The 12636-nt window shown below is 48.7% G+C and overlaps 1 long non-coding RNA gene across 1 annotated transcript in view; it reads left to right on the top strand.

Moving 5' to 3' along the window:
- The first annotated feature begins 2514 nt into the window (after positions 1-2514).
- The window catches only part of LOC121017173 (uncharacterized), a 19280-nt gene continuing 9158 nt past the window's right edge, over positions 2515-12636 (top strand). The window contains exons 1-2 of the long non-coding RNA XR_005784653.1: positions 2515-2628; positions 5631-5754. This is a non-coding gene — a long non-coding RNA (uncharacterized LOC121017173). The remainder of the gene's footprint in view (positions 2629-5630; positions 5755-12636) is intronic.

The following is a 12636-nucleotide window of genomic DNA, read 5'->3' on the forward strand; positions in this document are numbered from 1 at the left end:
CCAAAAGTAGAGCACCTGTGAGACACCTTCAGGGCATCCCTAGGAATGTCTGCAGGAATGCTGGGGACAGAGCCAGAGAAAGCCAATTACTGTTATATGGGGCTGTATTTCTATCAATAGACTGATGGGGGCTTGGAGGACCTGGGCCAACACAGCTTGGAATGGTAGCCATGGCAGAGCTGCCTTTGTGGGGAGTGGGCTTGCTGTCTGTGGAGATGCGCAAGCAGGGGCTCAAATACCACTCTAGGGGATAGCATAATGGGGGTCCACCATAGGATGAGAGCTTGAGGTAGATGGACCTCAAGGTTGCTGCTCTGAAGCAGAAATAGTGAAAAAGAAGGGCACCTGGCTGGCTCAGTTGGTAGAGCCTGTGACTCTTGATCTCAGGGTTGTGAGTTCAAGCCCTATGTTGGGCATGGAACCTGCAAGGAAGGAAGGAAGGAAGGAAGGAAGGAAGGAAGGAAGAAAGAAAGAAAGAAAGAAAGAAAGAAAGAAAGAAAGAAAGAGGGAGGGAGGAAGGAAGGAGGAAGAAAAGGAAAAAGAAAAGGAAAGAAAAGAAAGAAATAGTGAACGAAGCACAGGGCATCTCTGAGACCACCTATTCCTGGTTCTGCCACCATGATGCCTTGGGAGGAGAAGCTCATGGCAAATGGAGTCTGCCATGAATTATTCCTGGCTAGTCTGCACTTCCTCCTGAGGGGCAGAATAGCTTTGACCTAACCCTGCCTTCCACCCAGTGGCCTGGCTGTGCCTGATGAGACAGTGAACTGCAGTGGAGGGAACCTAGCAGAGTCAGGAGTCAGCCATATCTGGGTTCAAATCCCACCTCCACCACGTCCTCAGCCAATCATCTTACTTCTCTGAACCTCGATTTCTTCAGCTATAAAATGAAGAGAAAAATATTTACTTCTCAGAGTTGTTGCAAGATGATGTGTTCACCATGCCTAGCACATAGCATAGGAGCTTCAAGAACATCCATTCTCTCTGGCTTGCTTCAGCCCAGGGGCCAGGCTTTGCCCTTTGGGGAGAGATGAGATCATTCTTGAAAAGAATGTTGAATGTCAAATGGGTCAAATGGGATCTTGGGCAACTCCCTTAACTTCCCTGGTTCCAGTCTATTCCCTTTTATTATTATTTTTTACAGATTTTATTTTTAAGTAATCTTTACACCCAGTGTGGAACTTGAACTCACAAAGCCTGAGATTAAGAGTCATATGCTCTACTGACTTAGCCAGCCAGGCACCCCCGGTCTATGAGGAAAGTGGGAAAGGGATTCTCGAATTCCAGCTGGCATGTTCTGCAGACTTTCCTAGATGTGGGAGAGCATTGCAAACCACGAATGCTGAGAGTCACATGTCAGCTTAGCTGTCCAAACCAGTTGAGTCTTTCCACCCCTGAGCCCCACCTGGATTTCTAGTATGGTGGGAGGCAGTGGCCTTTGGCATCTCCCCAAACGCAGAATCCTTCCTCCACTATTTGCTTACTTTGTGACCTTGAAAAGTCTCTGAGCCACAGTTTTCTCACCTCAGAAGGACAATGACAGCTGCTTTGCAGGGTTGCTGGGAGAGATGAATAGCGAGTGCTACGTAAATGTTTACTAATTCACTAGAAATATAGGTAGATTAAAACAGACATATGTCAATAGATAGACGCATCATAGATACAGAGAGAGCAGCTAGGTCAAGCCCTTCCCTTCCTATACCTCCCACTCTTCTGAAAACTTCTTGGCCAACGTCTGCCCCTCCCAGTTCTGGCCCCCACTTCCTCTGGCCACACCCATGAATTCAAGGTTTGGGGGCTATGAAAAATGGTTCTTCTTCACAAAGAGGTTGAAGATATTGAAAGAGAAGGTCCCAGCTCAAACCATCCATCCAGCTGTCATCACTGGAGACCCTTCCTTTGTGGAAGCATCTTTTAAGACATTTACGTGCAAAAACTCCTATTTCTGTTCTTCCAACGGCCCGGAAGGGGTGGTAGGAATAGATATTAGTCACTCGATTTCACCAAGGGGAACTGGAAAGATGTGGAAAGTGCTGGGGTTTCCCCATCCAAGCCCCGGTCAGCCTGGAGCCACAAGGCCACATCATAATAATCACCGCCACTTAACGGATAGGGCCTAAGTGCCAAGGACTCGCACAGGTTATCCAGTGTCAGTGATCCCTTCCCAGCCAGCCAGAGAGCTCTTTAAGTTCACGGACAGGCTCCCATGTCCTGACTTCTCCCCATACTCCCTGCAGTGTACTGCCTCAGGATCCCCACTTGGAAACCCAAGAGGCATCCCCAACTACCATGCCCAACGCCGAACTTCTGAATCTCCCCAAACCTTCTCCTCGCATGCTTTTTCTCATGGCAGAAGTGGCAACCCCATCCTTCCAGTAACTCAGTCCAAAACTCTGATATTATCATTCCTCTTCCCCTTGCCTCATTTGCTGTATCGAAAACACCAGATCTACTTTCAAGCAGATCTGGGGTCTGCCTACTTCTCACCACCTCTGCCGTTGCCCCCTGGCCTGTGCCCCATTCTCTCCTGCCTGGGTCACTGTGATTGCCTCCCGACCGGTGGCCTGGCTCCTGCCCCGTGAAGTCTGTCTCCCCACCCGGCAACCAGAGTGATCCTAGGAGAAGCAGGTAAGGTCATATCACTCCTCTGCTCAGAACCCCGCAATGGCTCCCACTGACTCAGAGTAAAAGCCAGTCTGCACAGTGGCCTGCAAGGCCCTGGCATCATCTGGCCCCCAGATCCCCCACCTTCGTGCCCTCACCGACCTCACCTGTCCCCTCTCCCCCTCACCCTCCTGCTCCCGCCACACTGGCCTCCGCCACACGTCAGACCCATGCCACCTTAGTGCCTCCGCTGTTCCCTTCATCTAGTACACTTCCTCAGAAACGGCCAGGGCTCCCTTCCTCACTTCCTCTGGTTTTATCTCAAACGTCGCCTTGTCGGTGGGGTCTTGCCTCACCCCCCTACACACCCCATCTGTCTTCCCCCATTTCTTTTCTCCCGCAGGACTTCCCATTTCCCCATCGATTCCCTAGCTTAGTTGTTTATCTGTTCACCACCTCTTTCCCCCTTTGGAACATGAACCGAGTGAGGCCTGGGATCGTTGTCTGTTTTGTCCACTGCTGTGTCCACAGAGCCTAGAGCAGTGGCTGGCAGGTGCTCAGAAAGTACCTGAATAAAGAGCAGATCCTCAAGGACAATTTTTGAAAGAATAAATAAATGGAGGGTGGGAGCACCTGGGGGGTTCAGCCGGGCAAGCGTCCAACTCTCGATTTTAGCTCAGGTCATGATCACATGGTTCATGGGATTGAGCCCTGAGTGGGGCTCAGCGCTGACAGCACGGAGTCTGCTTGGATTCTCTCTCTCTCCCTCTCTCTCTGCCCCTCCTCTGCTTGTACTCTCTCTCTCTCAAGATAAATAAATAAAATGTTATACATAAATAAATAAATGGAGGGTGAATAACAACTAATATACTACCCGCTAGCTATGTGGCCTGAAAGGGGTCACCTCCCCTCTCTGAATCTAGGACCAGACACGGGCTCATCCTCAAGGGTATGGTTGTCATAGACCATTCTCCAGTGGCTTGGAGTTCTAGCTTCAGTGGCTCTGTTGCTTGCCATGGTGAGGCCTTGGGCAAGTCACTTAACTTCTCTAAAACACAGCATCCCTCTGAAAGAGGGTTAATCCTTACCTATTTATTAGGTAATAAATATCCTAAGGTACCATTATGCGGCTGCCATGAGCTTAGGGACCAGCCCATTACTTGGCACATAGTAGGACTTCCCAGAGAAGAAGGCGCCTCGTCCTGCAGACTCCAAAAGTCTTCCTGCCCTGGTCACAGGACATCTGTGCATCCAAGGCCCTTGGCCGTGGGATTTTCCAGAACCTGGATCCAGACCTGTTAGGGTTGCCAGTATTTTTCCACAGTGAAAAACCGACCTCTCCGAGTTCTGCCCCTGACAGACATGGAAAGCTGCGAAGGGCTCCCAGGGTAGCCCTGTGCACTGAGAGATGCTGTCAGGAAAGGAAGAAACTCGGAGGACACTTCACCTTGTGTGACCACAGATGTTCAGCAATGCCCTCATCACTCACCCTTGATTACACCCTCGATTACAGAAATCACTCGTTGTAACCGGAAATGCCTTGGAGATAAGTTTGTCCAGAGGCTGCAAACAGGCAGCCGAGTGCTGGATGGGACTTAGCGACCAGATTGTTCTGTGGGGCCTGCACCACATGTCGAAAACAACAAAATCCCGGAGCGCCTGGGTGGCTCAGTCAGTTGAGCATCTGACTTCGGCTCAGGTCGTGATCTCGAGGTACGTGAGTTCAAGCCCTGCGTCAGGAAATGTGCTGACAGCTCAGAGCCTGGAGCCTGCTTCGGATTCTGTGTCTCCCTCTCTCTCTGCCCCTCCCCCAGTTGCATTTGTCTCTCTCTCTCGTAAAAACAAATAAACATCAAAGGCAAAAAAAGAAAAGAACAAAATCTGAACAGCTGTGAGCGGTTGAGGAGAGTCAAGGTCCACAGACCCCACCACTCCGTACTGCCTCACACCTAGCCGGATTTGCACATTTGCTCTGCTGGCCTGGACCCCCGAGGAGAAGGCCATCGGTGCACTTCACAGGTGAGACTCCACAACTCCGAAAATCATCTCAGCCTCTTGCTACTGGGATCGTTTTGGATTCCTCTCTAGCCAGCAGTCAAGAGCACAGTCGTCTGTATCCTCCAACACTGTGGAGTCACCTCCAGGCCCCTCCTCCTTGCTTCTTGACCTGCCCCCCTCCCCTAGTTTTCATTCCCACCTCCTGATCCTATCCAGTTCCAACAGGAGGGGAGCCAAGCTGGCTGTTCTGTCTACCAAGACATCCTTCTGCAGCCTGCCACACTGGCACCTGCTTAAGGTCCTTGGTCCTGTGTCACCTCCTTTGAGGATATTTCCCTGACTGTCGCCCATTCCTGTCCTGATCCCCAACCAGCCTAATCTGGCCATACTGTCGGTATGGATTCCTCTCAGGGCCTCTTTCCCTCTAGATTGCACTGACTTCTTTTTACCTTTATTTATTTTTTTAAATGTTTATTTGTTTTTGAGAAAGAGAGAGAAACAGTGAGTGTTAGTGGGGAGGGGCAGAGAGGAGACAGAGGATCCAAAGTGGGCTGTGCACTGGCCACAGAGAACCTGAAAGGGGCTTGAACTTACAAATCCTGAGATGAAGACCTGAGCCAAAGTCGGACACTTAACAGACTGAGTCACCCAGGCACCCTACACTCATTTCTTTTTAGATCTGCTCTCACCCACTGGACCATGAGCTCCTAGAGGACAGGGATTGTAAATTACTTAGCTTTGTGTACTTCGTGCTTGGCTGATGTGAATTTTCAATAATATTCAATAAATGGGTCCTAAAACTGTAATAAGGGAAGGAAGGAAGGAAGGAAAGAAGGAAGGAAGGAAGGAAGGAAGGAAGAAGGAAGGAAGGGAGTGGAGGAAGGAAGGAAGGAAGGAAGGAAGGAAGGAAGGAAGGAAGGAAGGAAGGGAGGAAGGAAGGAAGAAGGAAGGAAGGGAGTGGAGGAAGGAAGGAAGGAAGAGATTCATTAACTAATTTGCTCTCCACCTTCCGCACATCCGCGTGCCAGGGCTCTGCCGCTTGTGAGCACCTGCCCCCATCTGCTGAGAGTGTGTCAACCACACGTAAGAGGAACCTCGGGGGACACCTGGCTGGCTCAGTCAGTACAGCATACAACTCTTGATCTCAGCCTCGTGAGTTTGAGCCCCATGTTGTGTGTCGAGCCTACTTAAAAAAAAAACTTATAAAAATTAAAAACAAAAGAACCCCAACAACAACGATCAAAGAGGAACCGTGACCCTGGGCCAGCCGTACATGACAATCATCCCACCCCACCCCTGACCACTGTGTCACACCCAGCTTCTGCTTCTTCTGTTTTTTTTTTTCTGTAAATTTTATGATTTAACAAATATGCCAAAAAAAAGACTAATAATCAGTGTACATTTGGGTGAATTTTCAAAGTGAACACATCCAAGACTTACAAGGAGCACCCAGATAAAGAAAGAAAATGCAGGGGTTGCCTGGGTGGCTCAGTCCGTTACGCGTCCGGCTCTTGATTTTGGCTCAGGTCATCATCTCACGGTTATGGGATTGAGTCCCACATCGGGACTCTGTGCTGACAGTGCAGAGCCTGCTTGGGATCCTCTCTCTCCCCCTGTCACTTCCCCTCCTCTGCTCTGTCTCTCAAATAAAAAAATAAACTTAAAAAAAAAAAGAAAATGTAAATAGCCCCCCTTCTAGTCACTGCTCTCCCCAAGGGTGACCATTATTCTGGTTCTTATCACCATTAGTTTTCCTGCTTTCTTTTAAAAAAAAATTTTCCTGCCTTTGGGGCACCTGGGTGGCTCAGTCAGTGAAGCACCCGACTTCGGCTCAGGCCATGATCTCACCGTTCGTGAGTTCAAGCCCCACGTCAGGCTCTGTGCTGACAGCCTGGAGCCTGCTTTGGATTCTGTGTCTCCCTCTCTCTCTGCCCCTCTCCTGCTCATGCTCTGTCTCTCTGTCTCTTTGTCTCTCTCTCTCTCAAAAATGAACATTAAGAATTTTTTTTAAAAAATGTCGGGGCGCCTGGGTGGCGCAGTCGGTTAAGCGTCCGACTTCAGCCAGGTCACGATCTCGCGGTCCGTGAGTTCGAGCCCCGCGTCGGGCTCTGGGCTGATGGCTCAGAGCCTGGAGCCTGTTTCCAATTCTGTGTCTCCCTCTCTCTCTGCCCCTCGCCCGTTCATGCTGTCTCTCTCTGTCCCAAAAATAAATAAACGTTGAAAAAAAAAAATTAAAAAAAAAAAACAAAAAAATGTCCTGCCTTTTAATTTATATAAATATGATAATATAATACATGCCCTTTGAACCTGACTTCTTTTCCTTAATGCTGCATTCCCGAGATTTATTCATGTTGTGGCTTATGCATCCTCACTGCTGTATAAAATTTCATGATATAACGTGCCACAGTTTATTTATTTGTTTATTCATTCATTTATTATGCTGTTGGTGGACTTTGGGGTTGTTTCCAGGTTTGGCTCTTTGAGGCTAGTGCTTTTGCGAGCATTCCTTGTCCACGTCGTGGAGAGCGTGTGCACACCTCTGTCTGGGAAAAGCTGAGTCGTAGGCGAGGCGTGTACTCTATTTTAGCAGCGACTTGCCACCTTCCAAAGTGGCTGTGGCAGTTTCCACCCCCACCAGCGGGGTATGAGAGTTCTAGTTGCTTCACATTCTCACCGATGCTTGGCATTATCTGTCTTCCCACATCTAGATAAATCTGGTGGGCGGATTCTTTTGTTTTGACCACGTTCCGTCTCACTGGCGGTCTGCTCCAGCTCCCTCAGTTTGGGGAGGATTCCGGAGAACCGGCTTCTCTGGTCCTTGACTCTCTCCCTGCAGTTTTGATCTATAGCTTGTGTCCACCCCTGCAGATCTGTAACGGGCCTCTCAGCTGGGTTGGAGGACTCCCTTCCATGAGGAGCACCCCACCCTCGGATGACAGCATCCCATTGAGTGTGGACCACCAGTAATGGGAAGGGGGAGGAAAGGCATGGGGAAGGTCTTCTTCAAAGGCCACACAGACCTTCTCACGACCACAGCTTCCTCAGCTGCCACCTGTGGACCTTTTCCAGGCGTTACCACTCTCAAAACATTGCGTAGGGATCAAAAATAATCAAACAGCGCCTTGCTGGCTCAGTCGGTAGAGCATGCGACTCTTGATCTCGGGGTCACAAGTTTAAGCCCCACATTTGCATAAAGCTTACTTAAAAAAATTAGAGGGGCACCTGGGTGGCTCAGTCGGTTAAGCATCTGACTTTGGCTCAGGTGATGACTTCACAGTTCGTGGGTTCATGCCCTGCGTTGGGCTCTGTGCTGACAGCTCAGGGCCTGGAGCCTGCTTCGGATTCTGTGTTTCTGTCTCTCTGTCCCTACCTCGCTTGTGCTCCCTCTCTATTTCTCTCAAAAACATAAATAAATAAATATACATTTATAAAATAGATATAAGAGCTAAAATTGTAAAACTCTTAGAAGAAATCGGGGGTAAAGATTCATGACCTTGGACTTGTCATTGGTCAGATGTGACTATGAAAGCACAATCAAACGAAACAGTAGATAACCTGGACATCATCACGATCAAAAACTTTTGTTTTTCAAAGGACACTATCATGAGAGAAAAAAAAATGACCCACAGATGGGAGAAAACATCTGCAAATCATTTATCAGTTAACAGGCTTGTACCTAGAATACGTAAAGAACTCTTGGAACTCAATAATAAAAAGACAAATAACTCAGTTAAAAATGGGAAGTAGGGGCGCCTGGGTGGCGCAGTCGGTTAAGCGTCCGACTTCAGCCAGGTCACGATCTCGCGGTCCGTGAGTTCGAGCCCCGCGTCAGGCTCTGGGCTGATGCTCGGAGCCTGGAGCCTGTTTCCGATTCTGTGTCTCCCTCTCTCTCTGCCCCTCCCCCGTTCATGCTCTGTCTCTCTCTGTCCCAAAAATAAATAAAAAAAAACCGTTGAAAAAAAAATTAAAAAAAAAAATGGGAAGTAGGATCTAAATAGACATGTCTCCAAGGAGCTATACAAACGGCCAAGAAGCACATGAAAAGATGTTGGAGACCATTAGCCATCAGGGGAATGCAAATCAAAACCACAATGAGGTATTCCTTCACACCCACCAGGATGGCTGTAATGGAAAAGACAGATAATAAGTGTTGGTAAGGATATGAAGAAATTGGAGCCCTCGTCTACTTCTAGTGGGAACGTTAAATGGTGCAGCCACTTTGGGAAACAAAGTGGGTGTTCTTCAAAAAGTGAAACACAAGGTTACCGTTTGATCCAGCAATTCCATTTCTAGGTATATACACTCAAGAGAAATGAAACCATAGGGCCATCCAGATACTGTACATGGCCATTCATAACAGCATTATTCATTATAGCCGAAAGGTAGAAACAACTCAAATGTCCATCAACTGCAAAATATGGTATATCCATACAGTGGAATATCATTTGTCCTTATGAAATACTGAATGAAATACTGAAACATGCCATCACATGGATGCACCTTGCAAACGTTATACTTAAGTGAACGAAACCAGTCACAAAAGAACACATGTGCTTCCATTTATATGAAACGTCCAGAATTGGCTAACTTCCAGAGACAGAAAATAGAACAGTGGTTACCTAGGGCTGTGGGAGATGGCAGGATTGACAGTGACAGCTAATGGGTAGTAAAAACCATTTGGGGGATGATAAAAATGTTCTAAAAGTGTGGCGACATCCGCATAACTCTGTGAATATACTAAAAACCGCTGAATTGCATACTTGAATGTGTTGAATTTTATGGCATGTGAATTATATCCCAATAAAGCTGTTATAACGAAAATAATTACAAAGTGAGTGAAAATAATTACAAGGTGGCTCAGTTTGGTTAAGCGTCCAACTTCAGCTCAGGTCATGCTCTCACAGCTCATGGGTTCAAGCCCCAAGTTGGGCTCTGTGCTGACGGCTCAGAGCCTGGAGCCTGCTTCCAATTCTGTGTCTCCCTCCCTCTCCCTGCCCCTCCCCCACTCGAGCTCTCTCTCTCTCTCTCTCTCTCTCTCTCTCAAAAATAAACATTAAAAAATTTTTTCTTAAGTGATTGAAATTTTCACTGTCATCGCTTAAGAAAATGCTAAAAGGGAATGTGTCGATTACATGGTACCCCCCGCCCCGGCCCCCTCAAAAAATATGTCCACCTCCTAAGCCCCAGAACCCATGAATGTGACCTGATTTGGAGAAAGGGTCTTTGCAGTTGTAATTTTAAGCATCTAAAGAGCAGATCATTTTGGATTATCCAGGTGGGCCCTAAATCCAATGACAAGTGTCCTTATAAGAGATACACAGAGGAGAGGGAGAAGAGAAGGCCATGTGGAGACAACATCCTGATTTCAGACTTCCTGGCCTCCGGAACTGTGAGCGAATGAATTTTGATCGTCTTAAGCCATTAAGTCTGTGGTGATTTGGTATAGCCCTAGGAAACCAGCACGGAGAATAAATGATAACCCAGCAACGCTTTTTTTTTTTTTTTTAATGTTTATTTGTTTATTTTGAGAGGGAGAGAGAGAGCAGGGGAGGGGCAGAGAGAGGGAGAGAGAGAATCCCAAGCAGGCTCCGCACTGTCAGCACAGAGCCCGACGTGGGGCTCAATCTCACGAACCGTGAGATTGTGACCTGAGCCGACACCAAGAGTCGGAAGCTTAACGGACTGAGCCACCCAGGCACCCCTGCAGCAACACTTTTAAAAGTCCACTTCCCCCAGTGTCTCTCCTTCTCTCTCGCTGTGTCTCTGTGCCTCTGTCCTCCTGTTCTTGCGTGGGGGACAGCTGCTGTCAGTCTCCTCCTCCCTCCTCCCAACTTCAGCGCTGCCCTCGGACATCCAGCTGGGGTCACAGCTGTTCTGCCTGCCCCGAAAGCCCGGGAACAACATGGCCTGAGCTGAGCTTTCCTTAAGTGGTGGGAGGAGGAGGAGGAGGATGTGACTGCCCATCTTGCCTTTCCCTGTCCAGACCTTTCCAGGGAATAGCCACATCGTCCTCCCAGCTGCCCTGTGATCTCTCCCTTTCCCTCTTTCCCAACGTCGTCCTCATCACTATTTGCTCTCTGAAACACCCCTGGATCCAGCCCACTTCTCTCCATCCCTTTGCCTCTCCTTTGGGCTCAGGCCCCCGGCATCTCCCTGGGGACCACTGCCCCGTGTCTGGTGTCCTGTCCCCCCGCCCCCCCATCTGTCTCGGTTCGCTCCAGCTGCTCTGACGAAATACGATGGACTGGGTAGCTTCTAAACTGAAATGTACTTCTCACACTTCTGGGGGCGCTGGCGGATTCTGCGTCTGGTGAGGCCTTCGTCCCGGTTCACAGAGGACTGTATTCTCACTGAGTCCTCAGTGGTGAAAGAGGCAAAGGCTGTCTGGGGTCTCTTCTCTAAGGGCGCTGATCCCACAGCCCTGGACCAAATCACCTCCGTAAGGTCCCGCCTCCTGATACCATCACCTCCGGGGGTTAGGATTTCACCACATGAATTTGGGGGTGGGGATGCAAACGCTGGATGGGTAGCACCATCCTTCACGCTTCGGCCATGGAGAGCGGCCAACGGTGCCAGTCTGAGCATGTGTCACGCTCTGCTCTAAGCTTGTGTCCAAAGTCTTCAGCATGGCTTCAGAGGGCCTCCCCCTCCATCCTCCCGGCCTCCTCAGGGCCACACTCCTCTCTCTCTCTCCGTGCTCCTGCACTGGCTGCTTCCTTTTCCTGCAGCCCTCTCCCACCCCACCCCTACTCCCCAGCCTTGGGCCCCTGTAAGCACTTCCTCAGAGGAAACTTGTCTAACCGTCTAGGTCAGGGTGAGCTGCTCCTGCTCTGTGTCCCCACAGCACTGCTGTTCATCTCCACAGTCACCTATCATACACTGTATTTATTTATTTACTTACTTATATCATTTATTTTTTAAAAAGGTTTTTTATTTATTTTATTTTATTTTATTTTTTTAATGTTTATTTATTTTTGAGACAGAGAGAGACAGAGCATGAACGGGGGAGGGTTCACACAGAATCTGAAACAGGCTCCAGGCTCTGAGCGGTCAGCACAGAGCCTGATGTGGGGCTCGAACTCACGGACCGCGAGATCATGACCTGAGCCGAAGTCGGACGCTTAACCGACTGAGCCACCCAGGCGCCCCTAAAAAGGTTTTTTAATGTTTATTCAGAGAGAGAGAGAGGGAGGGAGGGAGGGAGGGAGTGGGGGAGGGGCAGAGCAAGAGAGGGAGACACAGAGCACCGAGCCCAACACAGGGCTTGAACTCATGAACCGTGAGATCATGGCCTGAGCCAAAGTCAGAGGCTTAACCGACTGAGCTACCCAGTCACCCCTAGTTATTTATTTTCAAATATTTATTTATTGTTGAGAGAGCGCGGGGGAGGAGAAGAGGGAGGGGGACCGAGGATCCGAAGCGGGCTCTGTGCTGACAGCAGACTGCCCAATGCAGTGCTTGAACTCACGAACCGTGAGATCATGACCTGAGCTGAAGTCAGATGCTTAACTGACAGAGCCACCGAGGTGCCCCTATCATACACTACGTGTAGTGGCTGGGACTATATGGGAGCAGCTTTATGGGTCATTCTTGTTAATCACCAGACTTCTACTGCCCAGCACTGGAATGTACCAGGCAGTCAACAAATACTGCTAACTTCGTCATTTAATGAATTGGGGCACCCAGGCATGGGATTGTTGACTCATTTTCCACATTTAGAAGGGCAATATAGAACAAGAGAAGATAAAGTTAACTTTGATGGGATCATAATATGAGCTAACATTTGTTAAGAATCTTTGGGGCACCTGTGTGGCTCAGTCAAAAATGTCCTAAGTGAAGTGCCTAACTCTTGATTTCGACTCAGGTCAAGATCCCAGGATAGTGAGATCGAGCCCTGTGTCAGGCTCCATCCACACTGGATGTGGAGCCTGCTTGAGATTCTCATTCTGTCTTCTTCTTTCTCTCTCTGTTCCTCCCCTACTCACTCTCTCTCTAAAAAAAAAAAAAAAAAAAAAAAAAAAAAAAAAAAAAAAA

The sequence above is a fragment of the Herpailurus yagouaroundi genome, unplaced genomic scaffold (assembly GCF_014898765.1).
Source record: "Herpailurus yagouaroundi ecotype Mexico unplaced genomic scaffold, PumYag 215, whole genome shotgun sequence".
Lineage (NCBI taxonomy): Eukaryota > Metazoa > Chordata > Mammalia > Carnivora > Felidae > Herpailurus > Herpailurus yagouaroundi.